A 22,396-nucleotide genomic window follows, 5' to 3' on the forward strand; every position below is an offset into this window, starting at 1 on the left:
TTAGGCACTAACAAGAGGTTACCTACACTCAAGAAAGGACGATGAAATTTAGGGTTTCTCTCTCAACTGGAAAGGCACACAGCAAACCTGGCAACATCTGCTAGCTTTCTCTCCAGGCTTCTTGTTTCATAAAGCTCCCCCAAGGGTGTTTTCCTTTTTCATCTCCAAAGGTCTATGGCTGCATGGGCTCTTGGCCTCATAGCTCTAAAAGGGACTGTCTCCAAAATGTTTCCTCTTTTAAGGATTCCAGTCAAGGCCCACCTGGAATAGGTGGAGTCCCAACTCCATGGAAAGCATCTAATCAAAAGTTATTGGGCAGGCCACGGTAGCTCAGCAGGCAGGGTTCTCACCTGCCATACTGGAGACCCCAGGTTTGATTCCCATGTCTGCACAGGCAAAAAAAAAAATGTTACCACTCACAGTTGGGTGAGTCACACTCCATGGGAACAATCAAAAAGCTCCCAGCCAGCTTTTTTGGGGTCCCCCACAAATTCAAACCAGCACATTCCACCCTTTGGACCCCCCCAAAGACATATTCTTTCCAAATGCAAAATACATTCGTTCCATAACAATCTCAGAAAGCCTTAAGCCATTTCAGTAATAATACAAATGCAATGTGAAGTCAGAAACAGTACAAAATTTCATCAAAGTCAGCTACAGGCATGGTCTGTCCTAAGGCAAAATTCTCCTCTGCCTCTGGACCCTGTAAAACTCAGAACAAGTTTTTTGCTGCCAACATTCAAAAGATAACTAGTCATAGGATGCATATACCCATTTCCATAGGGAGGAATTGAAAGAAACACAGGGGTCACCCAAACCAAGCAGTTTCTAAAACCTGCAGGGTAAAGTCTATTAGATTTCAATGTCTGAGAGTCATTTATCTTTGGGGCTTTAGAAAGCGGCATCCCCACCATTTCCAAGGGCCTATGCAGTGGCCTGCCTCTCTCTGAATGCAACCCTTGGGGATGCTGGGGAGACCACCTTTTTCTTGGCTCCATCTTCTTCAAACATTGTGGCTGCACCCCGGCTGTCTGCCATCTTTGAGGCACATGCTCAACCCCTACATGTGGTGGCAGCCAAGCTCCCCCCAATCTTCAAGGAATGTGTTCCACCCTCTCCAAGATCTGAGGTGGCATGACTCTTCCACTACAATGAGGTGGAAGGCCCATCCTCTGCCTTTGGAGCAAACTTGCCCTCTCCAAGTACTTGGTGGGTCCACTCTCCTAGCCCAAGGTGTCTTGACGTTAGACATTAGCTTCCATTGTTCTGCCTCTGAAGTTATTTTACCTTCACGTTGTCCTTTATCTGAGCCTCCCAGTCCAGACTGGCAGAGGATCCATTTATACAGTTTCCACAACACTCTCGTTGGCTTTCTAAGTAGTAAGCAAGGATTGTGCCAATCAGGAAGAGGAGTTTCTACAAATCCTTCCTGGATAACTCTATTTTCAATACTGGCTTTCTCTGAAATGGCTGATGAGTCCACATTTGGCCAAAGCTTCACGTGGGGCACCATTCTCTGGGGTCTCCCTTCCTGGAAGCCCAGAATTTTCCAGAACATCAATTTCTGGTTTCTTTGTACCCAAGAGTTCAGTTCTCAGCTTATCTCTTTCCAGTCACATTTTGCTATAAGCGACAAGGAGAAACCAGGCTGCACTTTTCATATTTAATTTGGAAATTTCTTCTGTAAATATCCAAGCTTATGGCTTTTAAAATCTGCCTTCAAGCCAAAGCCACTAGTCAATTTTGCCAGATTATCTGCCATTTTAAAATAAGGGTTACCTTCCTTCCATTTGCAATAATACATACCTCATCTCTATCTAGCCTCTAGCCTTGTCAGAGGTATCTTTAGAGTTCACATTTCTAACAACAGTCTCTTCAAAGCATTCTAGGCCTTCTCTAACAAGTTTCTCACAACTCTTCTAGAACCTTCCCCTTATCCATTTAAAAAGCCATTCCAACATGTTTGGTATTTGCAAACTGCAGCAGAATCCCACTCCTTATACCAAAATCTGCTCTAGTTTGCTAGCTGCCAGAATGCAATATATCAAAAATGGAATGGCTTTTAAAAGGGGAAAATTTATTAAGTTGCAAGTTTACAGTTCAAAGTCCATGAAATTGTCCAGATTAAAGCAAGTCTATAGAAATGTTCAAATTAAGACACTAATAGGAGGTAACCTTCACTCAAGAAAGGCCAATGAAGTTCAGGGTTTCTCTCTCAATTGGAAAGACACATGTCAAACCTTGTGACATCTGCTAGCTTTATCTCCAGGCTTCTTATTTCATGAAGCTCTCCCAGAGGCATTTTCCTTCTTCATCTCCAAAGATCTCTGGCTGCGTGGTATCTTGGCCTCACGGCTCTAAAAGGGACTCTCTCCCAAAGTGTTTCCTCTTTTAAAGGATTCCAGTTAAGGCACACCTGGGATGGTAGCCATCTAATCAAAAGTAACCATCCACAATTGAGTGGGGCACATCTCCATGGGAACATTCAAAAAGCTCCCAGTCCAGCAATATTGAATGAGAATTAAGGACATGACTTCTTTGGGGTCCACCACAGATTCAAACTGACACATAGGGGAACCACTAAAAAGGAAATGTAGCCTCTCTCCTTTTTTCCCTTTCCTGCTGCCGTTTTTAATTTGATAATGTGTGGAAGTAACAGTGATGGTGTCCATGGCTATATACAAAGTGCAAGCGTAACCTCACTTGTAGGTTCAGAAAGGAGCAGATGGATTTAAACTGACTTCTTGGTTGGGAACAACACAGAGATTCTGCTATACTTTCTGCCTTTTTATCACTTCTCCTGATGCTAGGAGATCCAAGAGAAGTTCTAGGAAAAGAAAAATAGAAAAATGAAAAGTGAGATGTCTGTTGGGAAGATAATGGCTGTCAAGATTGCACAGTACCCAGAAGCTGTTGCTTCTCATCCCAATGACAGAGTCCAGATTTATCCTCCCTCCCCCAAAGCTGCCAGGAAGATTAGAGAATTAGGTGGTATATGAAAGTTAAGTACTGCAGCAGGCAGGGGGACATTGTGCTGCAGAACTGAAACAGGTATCTCCTACCAGGTAGCACAGTGCAAGGCTTGAGTGCCTAACTGCAAAGCAAGACAGATGTGTGGCTAATAATGGTCTCAGCGATCTCCAGGTCCTAATCCCTGTCAGTTGTGACTATTGCCTTATATGGCAAAAAAAGACATTGCAGATGTGATTAAATTAAGGGTCTTGAGGTGGGGAAATTGTCCTGGATCACCTAGGTGGGCCCTAAATGCCATTACAAGTGTGCTTATAAGAGGGAAGTAGAAGGAAATTTAACACAGAAGATAATGTAACTGCTGAAGCAAGAGGCTACATTGCTGGTATTGAAGAGGGAGAAAGGGGTCACAAGTCAAGTTCTGTAGCTCTAGAAGCTGGAAAAGGCAAGGAGATCAATTCTTCCTTAGAGCTTCTGAGGGACCTTCCTGTTGACGCCCTTATGTCACCCCAGTAAAAACTTATTTCAGACTTCTGGACACTAGACCTGTAAGAGAATAAATAAATGCATATTGTCTCAAACTACCAAGTTTGTAGTAATTTGTTGCAGCACCCATGGGAAAGTAATGCCAGGGGACAGAGTGGAGTGGCACACACAAGAACTGAATCAGCATTTAACCATCCCATCCTGGGAAGAGGGTCAAATGCACTTCCTGGGGAAGGCATCGTTTTATTCAGTATTTAAAGGTGTGTTTTCCAAAGGTGTGTGTGTGCCATTTCAGTGGTTGCATAATTATTTGTATGGTTATCTGCTGCTTATGGCATATGATATTTCCACTTATGAAAACGGTGTAGTGCTTCTTTTTTCATATTTTAAAATTTAGTTTGGGACTGTGCAATGGCGACTCAGTGGCAGAATTCTTGCCTGCCATGCCAGAGAACTGGGCTTGATTCCTGGTGCCTGCCCATGCAAAAAAAAAAATTTAGTTTGTTGTTGGGGTAATGGGTACTCCCCATCCCAGAATAGGCAAGGCATTTACATGATCCCAAAATCAAAACTATTCAGAAAGATGAGTATGGATGAGCCTTACTTCCACTCCACTCTCTCTTACCATGCTCTCTCCCACCCCCTATAAGTTACAGTTCTAGTTTTTCAGCTGCCAGAATGCAATATACCAGAAATGGAACATTTTTAAAGAGGGAATTTATTACTTGCTAGTACAGTTCTAAGGCCATGAAAACATCCCAATTTAAAAAGTCTATAAAAATGTCCAAATCAAGGCATCAACAATAGGTTACCTTTGCTCAAGAAAGGCTGATGAAATTTAGGGTTTCTCTCTCAACTGGAAAGACACATGGCCAACATGGCAATATCTGTTAGCTTTCTTTCCAGGCTTCTTGTTTCGTGAAGTTTCCCCGGGGGGATTCTCCTTCTTTATCTCGAGAGGTCGCTGGCTAGTAGACGCTACAGTTCTTATGGCTCTGTCATGGCTTTCAAAGGGATTCTCTCCAAACTGCTTCCTCTTTTAAGGATTCCAGTAAACTAATCAGGACCCATCTGGAATGGGTGGGATCACATTCCATGGAAGCCATTTAATCAAAAGTTAATACACAAAATTGAGTGTGTCACTTCTCAATGGCAACAATTAAAAAGCTCCCAGACAGCAATATTGAATGAGGATTAAAGGACATGGCTTTTTCTGGGGTCCACCACAGGTTCAAACTGGCAGAGTTACTCTTTACATTCATATTGTTTATTCTCTCCATATAGTCCATATGCCCAACCATTTACCTTTCAGACACTTTGACAGTGAATTATGTGTGGCATTTCTTACTTATGCAGGTGGTCTATAGGATGGATTCTTAGGTGCGTGATTGATGCATCAAAGGGTAGATGCATCTTTAATCTTGGCATATGCTCCCAAATTCCCTTCTACATGGATGACACTGTATGCTTTATCGCCAGTAATGAATGAGAGACTTCCTTTCTAATTGAGTTTAAGTAGAAAAAGAAAAATGGATGAATAATTTTTAAAAGTCTTTGTAAGTAAATAATAGTGGAGAAGGGTCTTGGATGGCAGTGAGAACATGCAGTATGGGGCACCCTCACCCAGATGATGAATAGGATTTAGTTGTAGGCAACAAAATGCATGCAAACAGGTCAGTGATGTAATGTGGATAATCCATCAAGTATAATTAATTTTTTTAATTAGAGAGGTTGTAGGTTTACAAAAAAATCATGTAAAAAATACAGCACTCCCATACACCCCCCTAGTATCAACACTTTGCATTAGTGTGGTATCTTTGTTAAAATTGCTGAGTTAATATTAAAATATTACTGCTAACTATAGTCTATGGTTTACATCAGGTGTATTTTTCCTGAATACCACCTTATTATTAACACCTTGTAATAAGTATCATCACCTTGTTATAATTCATAAAAGAATATTCTTATATTTGTACTATATACCACAGTCCATCATCCACAACAGGATTCACTGTGTTATAAGTCCCATGCTTTGTTTTCTAACTTTCTTTCCAGTAACTTACAAGACCCAAACCACCCCGTCCTTTCAACTGCATTCACCAACATAGTTCAACTGATTAATTATACTCACAATAATGTACTCATTTCACCTCTGTTCATTTTGAAGCATTTGCAATCAATCTAATTAGAAATTCTGCATAAATTAAGCATCAGTTTCCCTTTTTCTACCCCTATTTTATCTCCTGATAACTGATATTCTAGATTCTGATTCTATGAGTTTGCTTATTATAATTAGCTCATATTAGATCATACTATATCCTTTTGAGTCTGGCTTATTTCACTCAACATAATGTACTCAAGTTTCATTCATGATGTCACATGAATCAGGATTTCATTTTTTCTTACAACTCAACAATATTCCATCCTTTGTTTATACCACATTTTGTTTATCCATTTGCTGGACAACGGACACTTAGGTAGTGTCCATCTTTTGGCAATTGAGAATAATGCTGCAATGAACATTGATGTGTAAATATCTGTTTGCATCCCTTTCAGGTCTCCTGGGTATATACCTAGCAACAGGTTTGCTGGATCATATGAAAATTTTATACATAGCTTCCTGAGGAACTGCCAAACTGTCTCCCACAGCAGCTGCACTATTCTACATTCCCACCAATAGTGAATAAGAGTTCATTATTTCTCTACATCCTCTCCAACACTTGTTGTTTTCTGTTTTTTTAGTAGTGGCCATCCTAGAGGATGCAACATGATATCTCATTGTGGTTTTGATATGCATTTCCCTTATAGTTACTGATATTGAGCATCTTTTCATGTGCTTTTTAGCCATTTGCATTTCCTCTTTGGGAACATGTCTATTTAAGTCTTTTGCTCAAATTTTACTTGGGTTATTTGTCTTTTTATTGTTGAGTTGTAGGATTTCTTTATAGATTCTGGATTTTAAACCTTTATCAGATATGTGGTTTCCAAATATTTTCTCCCATTGCCTAGGCTGCAGTTTCTTGTCAAAGTCATTTGAAGTATAATGATTTTTAATTTTGAGCATTTATCTGTTTCTTTTTCACTGGTTGTGCTTTGGTGTTAAGTCTAAGAAACCATTGCCTTCACAAGACCTTGAAGATGCTTTCCTACATTTTCTCCCAGGGGTTTTATAGTTCTCGTTGTTATACTTAGGTCTGTCATCTATTTTGTGTTAATTTTTGTATAAGGTGTGAAATAGCGGTCCTCTTTCGTTCTTGTCCATATGGATATCCAGTTCTCCCAGCACCATTTTGAAGAGACTGTTCTTTCCAAGTTGGGTGGTCTTGGTAGTCTTGTTGAATATCAATTGTCCATAGATGTGAGATTTTATTTCTGAACTCTCAGTTTGATTCCATTGATCAATATAACTATCTTTAAGCCAGAACCATGCTGTTTTGACCACTGTAGCTTTGTAATATGCTTTAAAGTCAGGAAATGTGAGTCTTCAAACTTCATTCTTCCTTTCCAAGGTATTTTTGGCTATTCAGGTCTCTTTACCCTTCTAAACAAATGTAATATTTGGCTTTTCTATTTCTGCAAAATAGGGTGTTCCTTTTTATTGGATTCTGTTGAAATGATAGAATTGATTTCTTAATGGGTAGAATTGATTTCTTAATGACATTTAGGCTTCCAATCATGAACATGGAATGCCCTTCCATTTATTTAAGTCTTCTTTGGTTTCTTTTAGCAATGTTCTATATTTTAGCAATGTTTTCTGTGTACAGGTCCTTTACATCCTTGTTTAAATTTATTTCTAGATATTTGACTCTTTTAGTTGCTACTGTAAATGCAATTATTATTACTATTATTGTTTATTTTTTGCATGGGTAATTGAACCCGGGTCTCCAGAATGACAGGTGAGATACCTGCCTCTGAGCCACCGTCGCACTGGCCTGTAAATGGAATTTTTAAAATTACTTTCATATAGGGCTAAGTATCTGTTAGTTGAAAGTGGATTGCTCACCCTACAGAGGTTTGCATTCTTCCAGTTTAATCCCTCAGTTTGCGAAGTCTTTGTTTGTGTTAGATCATGTTACCTGGGCTGGCACTACCCTTGACTGTGTCTGCCATGCGTGGTTAGAAAAAGACTCTCACTAGAGTGGGTAATTCTTGCTAATAATATCAACAATGAACCTTGTGTAGTGTTTATTTTCAAGCACATGCTGACACATAGCAGCTTACAATAATAGCAAATAGTTCTCCAGGGCATACTTTCTGCCAAGCACTGTTCTAAGAGCTTTATTTATCATTTTATGTGCCAAATGATTCTATGACATGATACTATTATTATTTCTCATTTCAGTTGGGGAAACTGAGGCATCATGGGTTGAAGTAACTTGCTCACAATCACAGAGGTCCTACATGGCAGGCACAGAATCTGAGCTCCTGAAATCTTGTGAAGTAGAAGAAGCAGGTATCTTAATTGTCCCCATTTTACAGATGAGCAAACTAAGTCTCAAGGTGGTTAGATTGTTTGCTTGATCCTTCACAACTAATAAGCGGAAGAGGTGATATTCAAACACTTATAATGACTTTAAATCATGTTTTCTCATTTATACCATTTTAAATGCCAGACACGTTTAATGTGATATCCATTGATTAGAACTCACAATACTTTTTTTTTCTAGACTAAATATAGAATTTTTTTTAGTATCCATTTTCCCTTATTCCTAGTTACAGAAACTAGATTTTTGGTCAGGACTGCAATCTTGTTCAGTGCTTCTGCATTTTTGTCCAAGGGCTGCAATATTGTTCAGTGTTTCTCCATTTTTTAATGCAGGGAAATGATTTATAAGAAAGTTCAAAGTATGAGGAGCATATTCCCATCTTACTTAACTTATTCATCTGGGGGTGGATTCTATGCAAGATGTGTTTGTATTCTGCTTGTGTATTTGGCAGCATCCTCAGAGGCTTTTGGGACTCTCAGTCTTTGGCTTCATTCTTTGTAGTTTAATGTGAGGATATGAGTCCATTGAGTAACAGCTCATTAACACTGAAAAACACTTGCCTTCTTCTGCCGGTGGGGTGGGGGTGCGGGACATGAAATAGACTCAGCACAGAGCACCGTGGCATGTGGTTTAGAGCATGGACTTTTCAGGGGACAGACTCTGGTTTAAGACCTGTCCTCTGTTCCCTACTTCTGTAAAGTTTGTGTATTACCCACTCACAGCCTATTTCTTCACCTACTTGTGTGAATAAAAATTCTTATTTCATACAGCTGGTGCAGAGACTGAATGAGAAAACGTATGTAAAATGCTTGACTTGGCACCTGTTCTTGTATATGTATCCAAAAAACAATAGCAATTTAGATGGTAAAGTGTGTCATCCCAAGCACTATAATCTTTAAGAATTGGGAAAAATATATATTCAAAATAAAATTGCTAGGAGTCAATCTATGGGGGCCACTGCTGTAATAAGCAACTTTTTGTGAATTGGCATTTCCTCATCCAACTCTTATTCCCAAATCTGAATTTACTTTTATTCTGAAAAGTACTTGGGACTCCCAAGAGAAGACAAAAAAGCAGAAAGTTCACAATGCAAAATTTAAGATGGCCCTGACTGTGCTGTTAATTTGGAAAAAGTCACCATCATTCCAGCTTGAAAAAGCAGATCTTCAGAATTCCAATTGGAAGCTGAAAGGAGTTGGTGAAATCAAGTCAATACATGGGTAGAAATTGACAGGATACCATATTTTATTATTTTCTCGTAAGTTCAGACAAAGAAAAGTTTTAAAATTCAGGCAATAAACTCTGATTGCAAAATTTTTTTAGATCAGAACATTAACTCATTGTGCAAATATCTAGTTTTATATTAGTCCTGATAAACCTGATATTAGTCCTGATAAAATGGGTCTCTGGTAGCTTCAAGGAGCCACCCATAGGAACCCTGGATTTTGTGATTCTGTGCTTCTTGTTAAATGAAAAATAAACCACTTTACTTGGGCCACTGTTCTTCAGGAGCCTTGCAGCCAAAACCAATCCTGACTACGGTAGTTATAAAGGATAGAGACTGGATAGGGGCAGCAGAAGGGAGCAGGCTTCTAGGTGAGGGGAAGGGTCCAGGCAAAGATCTAACAGCACAAGTAAGTAAAATGTGGATGATGAGAAATTCACTCTGATTGAACTGAAGCTCATGGGGGAGTTTTAAATCAATTGGGTCTCTCTTTGAGGCCCTCAGGCATCGTTATGTAACGGTTTTCCTTTTCAAGGGAGCACAGGGAAATAACAGAGTGAGATTATCGCTTATTGTTCCTGAGCAGGTTACCACAAAGACATGTGAGTTCCTCCCTAGAAGCCAGAAACAAGAAGAAAACATGGTAAGCTAGCCCATTCCTCCAGAAGTCTTTCTTTACCTAAAAGTTATGCTTGCATGTTTTTAATGGTTTCTATTCAAGAACAGGAAAATGATTTTACCCTTCAGTTTCCCAAATAAGGTAAGAAATATGTGCTTGGATGTCTTCATTGAGCATTCCCCAAACAACGTAAGAGGTCATTGGTCCTGGCCAGTGCTTTCTGTTCTTTGGAATGGTGGCTTAGTCACACCGGCAGAGTGTCTGCTGTAGGGCATGGGCCTGATGTCCTTTCTCTTGCCAGGGGAGCCAGCTCTGGGTTCCTGGATCATTCCATACCCTGCCAGGTAGAGGATGGGGCAGTGGGAATAATATCCAGTATCCCATAGTGATGCATTTGTGTGTGTGGGGGGGTGGGGGGGTGGGGATGAAGAATTCATCATTTCTTTCAGTCTCTCTTATTTCCATGAAAAATTTTTTGTGATAATTAAATGCCACTCCAGCCTGAGAGGAAAGTATTCTGAATTCATTTAGATCCTAAAATATAAGGTTAAAAAAAAAAACATAGTACCCATTTCTGGTTGGCTACCCCAATTGCCATTTCCATTTCCAATTATCTCTCCCTTTTAATTCAAAATCTAGAAAAGTTAAAAATGAAGGTGTATCTTTTCCAGCCTATTATAAGATGGAGGTGGCCATTTGTCATAATTCAAGGCAATGGCATGTAACTGAGAATTCTGATTAAAGGTGTTTTTCTTTTGTTTGATTGATTTTTGTTTTTAGTAGAAAGGAGACATATGCAGCAGGTGGATGTGATGCCTAGCGGTGCAGCATTGCTGTCTTGGGACCATGAGGTGACAAAAATGAAGGAAAGGCCTAGGAAACACCAGAGATTTTGACCATGAGATCCTCAAGACCCTGAACCAATGGCATGAAATTCTTAGTTCTAAACATTTTTACACGTGTTAAAAAAATAAAGTCCCATTTGTTTAAATTTCCAGTTTATGTTACTTAAGACTCTTCTGTTACCTGCATCTGAAAGAATTGTTAATGGGTACAGGTGAGCCAGTACTGAACTATTTAGGAAATCTTAAATTATAGATTAGAGGATTTGGATTTTTTAACTTTTCCACAGTAACTTCTCTTATGTGATTTGTACCTATAAGGACTTGTACCAGAAATATTTAATTGTCTGATAAACCCTCAGTTTCTGGAAAAAGTAGTCCTAGATATCACATAATACATCTCCTGTGTTATGAGTTGAATTGTTGAGTTGAGTCTCCCTAAAAGATACATTCAAGTCGTAACCACTAGTCCTGTAAATATGATCTTATTTGGAAATAGGGTCTTTGAAGATATTTTTAGTTGAGATTAGGCCAAACTGGATTATGGTGGGTCCCAGCCCATAACACCGGTGGCCTTATAAAAGAGGGAAACTTGGGTACAGTATAGACAGACTCAAGAGAAGAGGTCATGTGATGACCGAGATTGAAACACTGTAACTACAAGCCAAGGAATGCCAGAAACCTATCAGAAGCTAGGAAGAAGCTGGGAAGGATTCTCCCCTTACAGTTTCAGAGGGAACATGGCTTTGCTGACATTTTGATTTTGAACTTCCAGCTTCCAGAACTATGAGACTATAAATTTCTGTTGTTTTAAGACACCTAGATTGTGTTCTTTATTACGACAGGCCCAGGAAAGGAAGACACCCTGGGCCCAGTTAATGGGAACACAATCCAAAAAGGAGAGGGTTGGGATAAATTTTCTGGGTTGAGTCAACCAGATTATCTTTCTCTCTCTCTTTCATTTCAACCAGGAAACCAGAGAGTTAAAGATTTAGCATCAGTGCTGTCCCAATGAGTGATAGACAGAGGCATCCTGTTGAGAGATTAGAGGATGGAGCATATGCTCTGAGAGGCAGTGAAGAGGAAGAGGCAGCCTCAGCTTCAAAGGACTTCCAATATCCAGTTTCAGTTCTCCACTAGTCCCTATTGTACTTCTCGTCCTTGTGTAACCTGAACATCCTCTGTATTGCAAATTAAAAAAGGACACACAATCTTTGTACCTCCTTCCACCAGAGGGGGAGACTATTTCCCACCTCTTGAATCTAACTAGCCTTGTGACTTGCTTTGACCCATGGAATGCAGTGGAAGTGACTTTGCATAGTTTCCAAGTATAGGTAACAAGACGCCTGGCAGTCTGTGTTCTTATCCTCTGAGGATACCACTGCTGTGTGAAGACTTGCCTCCTTGAATTGGACAGTCTACGTGGTGAGGAAGGCCTTGCTGACAGCCATACCAGCCTCAAACGCCAGACATGTTCATGAGGCCATCTTGGACCTCCAGCCATAGCTGAGCTGCAGATGACAGCAATTTCGAGAGTGATCCCAGGCAAAACCAGCAGAAGAACCATGTAACTGAACCCTGCCCCAATTGCTGATCCACAAAATTGTGACAAATGAAATGGTTATTGTTTTAAGCCACTAAGTTTTGGGATTGTGTGTAACGACAATAGATTAATTGATGCTCTCCTTATATAACAACCTCTACCCCTCACCACCCTCCCCTTTTAACTGAAAAGAAAACTTCCTATTCCTTGCACCCAAAAAGTCTTGATTAAAACCAGAAGTAAATTTTATTAACAAAACCACAAACACTTAAGCACAGGTTACGTACATTGTCCTAAATCCCCAAAATAATAATACTGAGTACATTTTATAAGTTTATAGTTGATTAACACTGAGACAAGAGAGGTGAAGCAATTTGTTGGAGATCACACAATGAGTGCATTGTAGAAGTAGGATTCTAACACAATAGAACAGGCTCTAGAGTCTGTTCTCTTAAATCATTTCAATATAGCTTTCACTGCTGGTGACACTCTTACATTCTAACAGACTTTCTCCTCTGGGTCCAAACCACCCAGATGTACTCGGTGGTATAAGAAGTGCAAACCAACTGAGATGGATTTGGGCTTTTTTCCAGACTCCAGGAATTCAAGAACATCCCTTGGGCTACTCTGTGGGAGCAATGCAGCCAGAGAAAAAGAGTAAATATTAGCCAATTCCTCCCAAAGCCTCTAGTCAAGGATTGTACAGAAGAAATTAGAAACACAGCAAAATAGTCAAGAAAAAGAGATCTGAGATGTGGAAAAGGACTTTAGGATATTATCTGGTCTGGTCCCTTGCCTTTAGGTGAGCAGGATAGTTGTCACCTCTATTTTATGGACAAGGCATCCATAGCCCATTTACGCTAAATACCTCAATTTTATGATGATTAGGGCAGAGCAAGGGAGATAAAGCCCTGGTTTCCATGAGTTCCCAAAGCAGCAGATCTGTTGTCACTAACCCAGAAGCCTCCAGGAGCAGGTTATATGAGTGAGTGAAGCCTGTGCCTGGGGACTGAAAAGCAGCCATACTCAATTCCAGCTGGTTGTTGTTATGGAAAATGTGGTGCTGTAGGCTATTGCTAGAGCTTCGATTTCTAATCTTTTTTTTTTTTTTTGAGAGAAGCAAGGACTGAGGGGTATTAGGTTTTTATGTAAATTTGTAAAATGTTGGTGATTAATTACCAACGTTATAAACAGCATGTAGGCCTCCAAGAAAGCGTGTCATTTGACCACCATGTGTTACTTTTGCATTAAGGAACCCTCTGCAGGAAAGGTCTCATTCTATTCATGTCTCAATGTGATGTGTTGGCAGATTTCGTTTCCTTCCTCCTTCCTAATCTTTCCTTTAAAACTGTTGATTGCATTAAAACATATGTTGTCGAAAGTGCACAAATCATAAAACGCACCTCTATGAGTTTCCACAAGGTGAATACACCCATGTAAAAGCCCCAAAGTCAAGAAACAGATTATCTTCACCTCTCCAGAAACTTCTTTCATGCACCTTCCAGGCACCAATCTTAAGGGTAGTCACTCCCTGTCTTCTAGCACCACAGAATATTTTTGCTTCTCTTTGAACTTCACATAAATGGAATTTATAGTATAGACTTTTTTGAGCTAGGCTTTTTCAGTTCAGGATTATGCTTGTGAGATTCATGACTATTGTTCTGTGTGATTGGAATTTTCTCATTCTTATTGCTGCATGGCATTTTATTATGGTAATAAATCACAATTTACTTATCCATTCTATCATTGATAGGCTTTTGGGTCATTTCCAGGTTTTAGGGCTCAGCAATAATGAAGTTACATTCTCACACATGCTTCTTGGTGACCATATGTATGCATTTCTGTTGGATATATACTTAAGAAGCAGAGTCATACTAAATGTACAAATTTGAGAAGTGTTTTTGCATGAGGAAGAATGGGGGATTGTCATTACTGCAGGGTACTGAAAATAGATGGTAATTAATATTTTAAAATTTCAACTTGTGTGTGAGACTGAAGCAGAAGGTGTTTATTTGGCACAAAATTTATATTTTGACTAGTGCATCTCCTAGTATAGCTTATGTGGATAGGTGGTTGAACAACATGGGTACATGGAGCCTTGGGTAGGACATGAGATTTTTTTGGTTTGTCCAGAGTGATGCCCCGATGAATCCCAGGGTGATTTGATCAGTGAGTGGAAAAGTGTTTGCGGGGTCCCCTTCGGGGAGTGGTGGGGGCAGGGGAAAATTCAACCTCCCCAAGTTGAATTCTTGATATTCTCACAAGCAGTGTAGACAACCAAAGCTGTAGGCTGAGCCCCCAGTCTTGGGGTTTGTTCATATGAAACTTAACCCCACAAAGGATAGGTCAAGCCTACCTAAAATTAGGCCTAGGGGTCACCCCCAGGAGAACCTCTTTTGTTGCTCAGATGTGGCCTCTCTCTCCAGCAAACACAATAAGCAAACCCACCACCCTCCCCTTGTCTATGTGGGGCATGACTCCCAGGGGTCAAGATCCAGGGGTGTGGATCTTCCTGGCAATGCGGAACAGAAATCCTAGAATGAGCTGAGACTCAGCATCAAGGGATTGAGAAAGCCTTCTCGACCAAAAGGGGGAAGAGTGAAATGAGACAAAGTGTCAATGGCTGAGAGATTCCAAACAGAGTCGAGAGGTTATCCTGGAGGTTATTCTTATGCATTGAGTAGATATCACCTTGTTATTCAAGATGTAATGGAGAGGCTGGAGGGAAATGCCTGAAAATGTAGAGCTGTGTTCCATAGCCATGTTTCTTGATGATGATTGAATAATGATATAGCTTTCACAATGTGACCGTGTGATTGTGAAAACCTTGTGTCTGATGCTCCTTTTATTTACCTTGTTAACAGACAAGTAGAACATATGGAATAAAAATAAATAATAGGGGGAACAAATGTCAAAATAAATTTAGTTTGAAATGCTAGTGATCAATGAAGGGGAGGGGTAAGGGGTATGGTATGTATAATTTTTTTTTCTGTTTTCATTTTATTTTTCTGTTGTCTTTTTATTTCTTTTTCTGAATTGATGCAAATGTTCTAAGAAATGATCATGATGATGAATATGCAACTATGTGATGATATTGTGAATTATTGATTATATATTTAGAATGGAATGAGCATATGTTAAGAATGTTTGTGTTTCTTTCTTGTAATATTTTTTTAATTAAAAAAAAAGAAGTAGAGTCATAGGTTATGCATATGTTAGTATTCTATCAAAAAGTTTTCCAAATCAATTGTCCCATTGCACACCCCCCCTCCACATCACCCCCCAGAGCATAAGTATTCCAGTTGGGCCACATCTCTGCCAGTATTTGGTGGTGTTTTTCTTTTCCATTTTAGCTCTGGTGGGTGTGAGGAGCCATTGCTTTGTGGTTTTTAGATTTGTTTTTCCTTCAAATTTGTGTGACATGGGTCTTACTATGGTACTACTTCTACCTAATCCATACTATTCTTAAAGCACCGGTTTAGTTTAATTTCCTCAAATGGTTCTCCATTACTTCCAGGATGGGGATAAAACTCTGTAAACTTTTCTCCCACCATTGCCCCTTCCCCAGGTGCCCTCTTCACACAAGTTACAGTAGGCATCTGCCATTCTTGAACTCTTCTTTGTTCTTTCCCAGATCTGGTACTTCCTGTGTGCTCTTGTGGCTGGCTGGAACCCCATTATCTAATGTCACCACCTGACTAACACTTATTCAGCTCTCAGGACTATGCCTGAACATTGCCTCTTCCAGGAAGCCTCTTCTGACCTTCATGACTTAGCAGCTCAGAGTTAGTCAAGAGACTAAAATTGCTTGTACTGTGCCAAAATGGTCATCAGTCTTTTAGGGGTAAAAGCAATTTAGGTGGTTGTCATAGTGTAGGAGCAGCAAATTTTTGTTAAATGAATGAATGAATGAATGAACAAAGGAATGGGTTAATATAAAAGATTTGGAAAAGGGAGCAAGTGTAGAAATTTGACTGTAGAATTTACCTAAGAGGGATTTTAAATAATAATAATAATAATACATACTGTGTCTCATTTTGCTCAAATGGCTTAAGCAAAAGGTTCATTCTGGAATGTATAATACATTCTTCATTCAACTTGATGCCAGTATTGAAAGGGCATGAGAGATGTTCCAGGCTTATGTAAAATTGGATTCCTTTCGTTACAACATGTTACTCAGTACGCTGTCGGAAACTGTTTCAAGCAGATGACTCACTACCTTGTTCAGTGAGAAGTGGTTTCAATCCTGCCCTGAAGGCCTGGTGGTGATAGAGGTTTGATATCCGTACACTTACCTCCAGTCTCAAACAAGGTCGACACATTTGATGACTTGGTATTTCCCTCCAGATTTCATTATTAGGAAAACTGTATAATCTGAGAAGAATCTATAGAATAATGAGGCTGCCCATGGGCCATCTGATTCATCTTCAAATGTGATAGCATTGGGAATATTGCTGAACAATAAGACAATGGTTGACTCTAGACTCAAAAGTATTGATGAATGGATCAGTCAGCCAAACTTAAAGCATTGCTCTGAAGCATTTGCCAATGTATGCCAGTGATATCAGGCTCTAAAATTTGGAGAAGAAAACTTGAAGCCATAACTCAGACTAGAGAGTCAGCTCCAATTCTCCAAACTGCAAAAAACTCAGGATCAGTTGTGAGAAAATCACCTGCTAGTGAAACTCATTCATTATAGTTGTTTTAAGAACACAACAAACTTTTCAAATTCTTTTCTTACTCTAAAAATGAACAGGATGACAATTCAACAGAAAATTATTTCGTATTATGGGAGAGTCCCCCTTTCTTCCATGTCCCTCCTACTAGTATGAGCTCCACAATGGGAGAGAACACGTCTTGTTCAACTTTATATTCCCAATGTTTGGACCCACCCATACCTGGATGTAACAGGCATGCAGCAGTTGTTTGCTGAACAAAATAGCATTTACAACACAAATGTTGGCTCTCTGACTGTAGATTTTCTTTTTGCCACACAACAACACTGAAGTACAACTCAGCAATTTTTTACGTTCTTAAAGAACTCATTGCATTGGTACATAACATAGCTTTTACTGTAGCCTTTTCAGGGAAAACAGAGAAAAAGGTTTACATTGCAAAGAATGCAGCATTCCACTCCCAAATCCTTATTAGACAGGTACTTCCAGTCTCTCTCTTTTTATTTTTTTAAGCTTAGACACCAAACTACCTCTCTTCAAAATCTGCACTCCCCTTACAGACCCCATAGCACATATAGTTTCCCTGAAAGTAAGATATATATCCATAAGAGATGGTTGTGTTTTTTTTTTGCTTTTCTTAATGTTTTCTACTGTGAAATATATAACACATGCACAAAGAAAAGAAAGAAAAAGCAATAATTTTCAAAGTTCACTTCACAAGCAATTATAGAACAGATTTCACAGGTTGTTAGGAGTTACCATTCCACTATTTCAGATTTTTCCTTCTAGCTGCTTCCAAACACTACAGGCTAAAAGAAATATCAATAAAGTGATTCAGCAGTCATACTCATTTGTTAAATCCTATTTTCTCTGATTTACCTCCTCCTTCTCCTTTGATTCTTTGCCCAATCTATAGGAATCTTTGGGCAATGCCCATTCTGACTTTCTCACGTTGAGAAGAGGTGTCAACACTAAAGGATGGGGTGATATCATTAGTCGATAGTCTTGGTGAGACTGGTCCCTCTAGGTTTCAGAATGTATCTGGCCTAGGAATCCTCTGAAAATTATAGGTTCCAGGAAAGCAAACATAGTGCATGAAACTTTTTACAGAGCCTCAGTTTGAGCCCTAGGTATTCTTAAGAGTTAGCAGGAGTGATGTCAGTTGGGTTTTAGCAAACCATGGCTATTAGCACTATCTAACTGAAGTTTGCATAAGAGTAGCCTCCAGGAAATCCTCTTGACTCCATTTGATCTCTCCCAGCTATTGATGCCTTATTTTATTATATTTCTTATCCCCCTTTTGGCCAGGAAGGCTTATTGATCCCATGGTGCCAGGGCCAGACTCATCCCTGGGAGTCACGTCTCACTTTGTCAGGGAGACTTTCACCCCTGGATGTCATGTCCAATCTAGGGGAGAGGGCAATGGTGTACCTAGCAGAGTTGGGCTTCTAAGAGAGAGAGGCCACATCTGAGCAACCAAAGAGTTTTCCTGTAAGTAACTCTTAGGCCTCATTATAGGTAGTCTTAACTTCTCCACTACAGAAATAAGTTTCATAAGGGTAAGCCTCAAAATCAAGGCCTATTTTTTTTGAGGAGTCCCCTAATGGTTGAATGAGTATCTGGGGTTTCCCACCTGTGAAAGTTTAATAGTTCCATTTTTTTTTCCTTCGGACCCTCAAGGGAGTCTCCGAATACTTTTCATTATCAGCCCCCCATAATCTGAGACATATCCAGGCATTACATTAAACTATACAGAATTACAAGGCCTAGTTTCCATTCTGTACTCCAGGAGTTTGGGTTGTTTAAATGAGCTGTCCAGACAGATTGATTTAGATTGTGTGTTATAGAAAATTTAGGTTCTAGACACAATAAACTTCTCTGCTTTTGGTCTCATATAGTAGGTGAAGGTCTATATACACTATCGTCTCTTACCCTGTATTCTGATTTACCTTAGTCCCAGCCAGATTGGCTTTGTTTTTCTCTCAAATCACTGTAACTATTATTGTATGTAGCTATGCTAACTTTCAGGGCTGCAGCACTCCATTTCTTGGCCTTAGGTGTCACAGAGTTACTCAAAGTTCCAGGGAAATACCAGCTGATAAACATATAAGTGTCTCAGACTCTAGAAATGCACTTACAACTTCAGACTAAGTGTGGCTGCTATAAGGGCTCACAATCTAGGCTCCAATTTTTTAATAAGTATTTTCTGAAAGAGACCTTAGCATATTTGTTCTTTTATTTCTGGTTTATTTTGCACAGTACATTTTCCTCAGCATCCATTCAGTTCATTGTGTGCCTCTCCATATCCTTCCTTTTCTTAACCATACCATATTCCTTCATATATATGCACCCCAGTTCACCATACTTCTTCTCATTCATTGCACCCCTCAGCCTCCTCTATCTATTGGGCATTATGGATAATGTCCAAAATAAACAAACGGTGTCTCACTTGGTTGTAAAATCAGCAGAGCTCTTAATTTTACAGAATTTTCATTGGTCAATAGAGACAAAGAACTGACAAACACAGCCTCATCAAATATCAAATCAAAACTACCTCTTATCTCTTGCCACTCTACCCCCGCCCCCCATTAGTTACCCTTGGTAATGCTGTGGTACTGTTGATGTCTTTAACTATTGGCCATAACATGCATTTTTAGTCTCCCCCTATATCTTTCTACATTGACTTTTTATTCAAGAACTTATTTATAATTGTAGAGTCAATCAGTGGGATACATGGCACTATAAATCCCCTTTCAATCATATTCAGCTTCAATATGGCAATGTTACTTATAACCCCATTCATTAGTTACCATCACTTCTCTCTGTTCCCTTGCATTTAGGTTCAACCTCTTTGGGCAGCCTTTTCCCCATCTCTAGTTTTTGTATACCTCTAGATCTGCTGTATTCTACAGTGTAATCTCAGAGATTTCCTTTAACTGAATCATAATAATGAAATCATAAAGTATCTGTCCTTTTGTGTCTGACTTATTTCACTCAGCATTATGTACTCAAAGTTCATCCACATTGTCATATGTTTCAGAATCTCATTTTGTCTAAATGCTGCATAATATTTCACTGTATGTACATACCACATTTTGATTATCCATTCATCCGTTTAAGGGTACTTAGATTGTTTCCATCTTTTGACAGTTGTGAATATTGTGGTTATGAACATCGGTGTGCAAATGTCTGTTCTTGTCACTTTCCTTAGCTCTTCTGAGTATATACCAAGTATTGCTATTGCTGGGTCATAGGGCAAATCCATATTTAATTTTCTGAGGAATTGCCAAACTGTTTTCCACAGAAGCTGCACAATTATACATTCCCACCAACAGTGAATAAGTGTTCCAATTTCTCCACATCCTTTCCAACATTTGTAGCTTTCTGTTTGTTTAATAACAACCATTATTATAGGTGTGATGTGATATCTCATTTTAGTCTTGATTTCCTATAGCTAATGAAAATGAGCATCTCTTCATGTGTTTTTTAGCCATTTGTATTTACTCTTCAGAACCATATCTATTCATATCCTCTGCCCATTTTATAATTGGGTTGTTTGCTCTTTTGTTGTTGAGATATATAATTTATTTATGGATATCAGTGCTTTATCCAATATGCAGTTTCCAAATATCTTCTCCCATTGAGTTGGCTGCTTCTTCACCTTTTTGACAAAGTCCTTTGATGTACAGAAGCTTTTGATTTTAAGGAATTCCCATTTATCTATTCTTTTTCCCATTGCTTGTGATTTGCGTGTGAAGTTTAAGAAGCTACCTCCTATTACTAGGTCTTGAAGATGTTTCCCTACATTTTCTTCTAGAAGTTTTATGGGACTGGCTCTTGTATTTGGGTCCTTAATCCATTTTGAATTAATTTTTGTATGGCAGGGGTTCTCTTTCATTCTTTTGGCTATTGATATCCAATTATTCCATACTCATTTATTGAAAAGACTATTCTGTCCCAGTTTAGTGGATTTGTGGGCCTTATCGATGATCAATTGTCCATAATTTGGTGGTCTATCTCCACAATCTCAGTTCAATTCCATTGTGCGATAGTGTTTTGTGCTGTGTTGACCACTGTGACTTTATCGTAAGTTTTAAAGTGAAAAAGTGATGGTCATCACACTTCACTCTTCTTTTTTAGGATAACTTTAGTTATTCAGGATCCCTTTCCCTTCCAAATAAATTTGACAACTAGCTTTTCCAAGTCTTCAAAGGATTTTGATTGGTACTGCATTGAATCTGTAGATCAATTTGGGTAGAACTGACATCTTAATGACATTCAACCTTGCTATCCATGATCACGGAATGTCTCTCCAGAGAGATGATTTTTGATAGTACATGAAATTACTTTAGTCCACTCACTGAAGTAGCATAAAAATAATATCAAATATCAAGGTAAGAAAATCTATATCCCCTTTAGACATTTTTCTGATCCTTCTGATTTCATCAGAGAAAATGATTTCAAATTGCTGCTATTATGTCTCTTGCTTTTTTCCCCCATGCCTATCTCTCTTTTTTAAAATTTTTAACAAAAGTAAAGTAGGACTCAGATTTAGAGCCTAGGCAAGGCAGCAGTTTATAGCTAGACTTTAATAACTTGATTTTTTTCACGTTATATTTATTTTATATTATCTTTTGTATATATAAAATTGTACTTTTTATTTTACAGTAGTGGAGTAAATCATCTTAAAGTAAATATTTGAGTCAATTCAAAGAAAAATATTAAATAAATAACTACTGGAATATTGAAAAGCTTAAGGCTTATACTATAACCAGTCAACTTTAGGAAAAGTAGGACATATCCTGAGTTGAGAAAAATGACATCAGATCAAGTTGGACTTTTTTTGGGGGGGGTAAAAAACAGAAAGTCTGATATGTTACCTACACGTCAAAGATGAAGCTCAAAAAATGAAATAAAGCTCCTTTCAGACCCTCAAAATATAAGCCATTATATTTGCTAAATGACAGGGCTAAGACGCAATCTTACTTCCAAGTCTGTCCACTAAACCATGTGGCCCTTACAATTAGACAAATTGTTATAGGAGTAAAAGAAGACAAACACATTTCGAACTTCAGAAACGTCCCAAGGAAAGGATGGCAGCACAGGTGAAACCAAGTGAAAAAGGATGTGAAACCCATTTGGCCAAAGAAAGTCTCCACTTGGATGACACTTCAGGAAGTCCCTATCAACACATGCGTGCGTGCACACACACACACACACACACACACACACACGCACACGTATTCAAAGCACATGCTAACAGTGTGCAGGTCCAGGGTTAGGCACTTGTTTTTATTCTCAGTGCTTGTTCCTTGAGAGTACCACTTAAGCAACCTGTGGATAAGCCAAACTGAATTTACTGCCAGTCTACAGAGTCTTAGTAGCACCACAGAGGTTATGGTGAAATTGGTGTATTTAGATATTTATGAGCTTTTGAGGTCTGGTTTAAGGAAGGTCATTCATTAAGGGGCTTGATTAGGATAGGGTAAGGATCATGATGCAATCATTTAGAATCAGTGGTCTCAGCATGGTGAGGTTTCAGGAGAAA

At 39.0% G+C, this 22,396-nt stretch overlaps 1 protein-coding gene across 1 annotated transcript in view; it reads right to left on the minus strand.

Annotated features, from left to right (window-relative positions):
- Positions 1–1,232: 1,232 nt before the first annotated feature.
- PROM1 (prominin 1) overlaps positions 1,233–22,396 on the minus strand; it is a 326,288-nt gene continuing 305,124 nt past the window's right edge. Inside the window, exon 25 of the mRNA XM_077136455.1 lies at positions 1,233–1,244. The gene's annotated coding sequence lies outside the window, so the exon portion shown is untranslated. The remainder of the gene's footprint in view (positions 1,245–22,396) is intronic.

The sequence above is a fragment of the Tamandua tetradactyla genome, chromosome 19 (genome assembly GCF_023851605.1).
Source record: "Tamandua tetradactyla isolate mTamTet1 chromosome 19, mTamTet1.pri, whole genome shotgun sequence".
NCBI classification, from domain to species: Eukaryota; Metazoa; Chordata; class Mammalia; order Pilosa; family Myrmecophagidae; genus Tamandua; species Tamandua tetradactyla.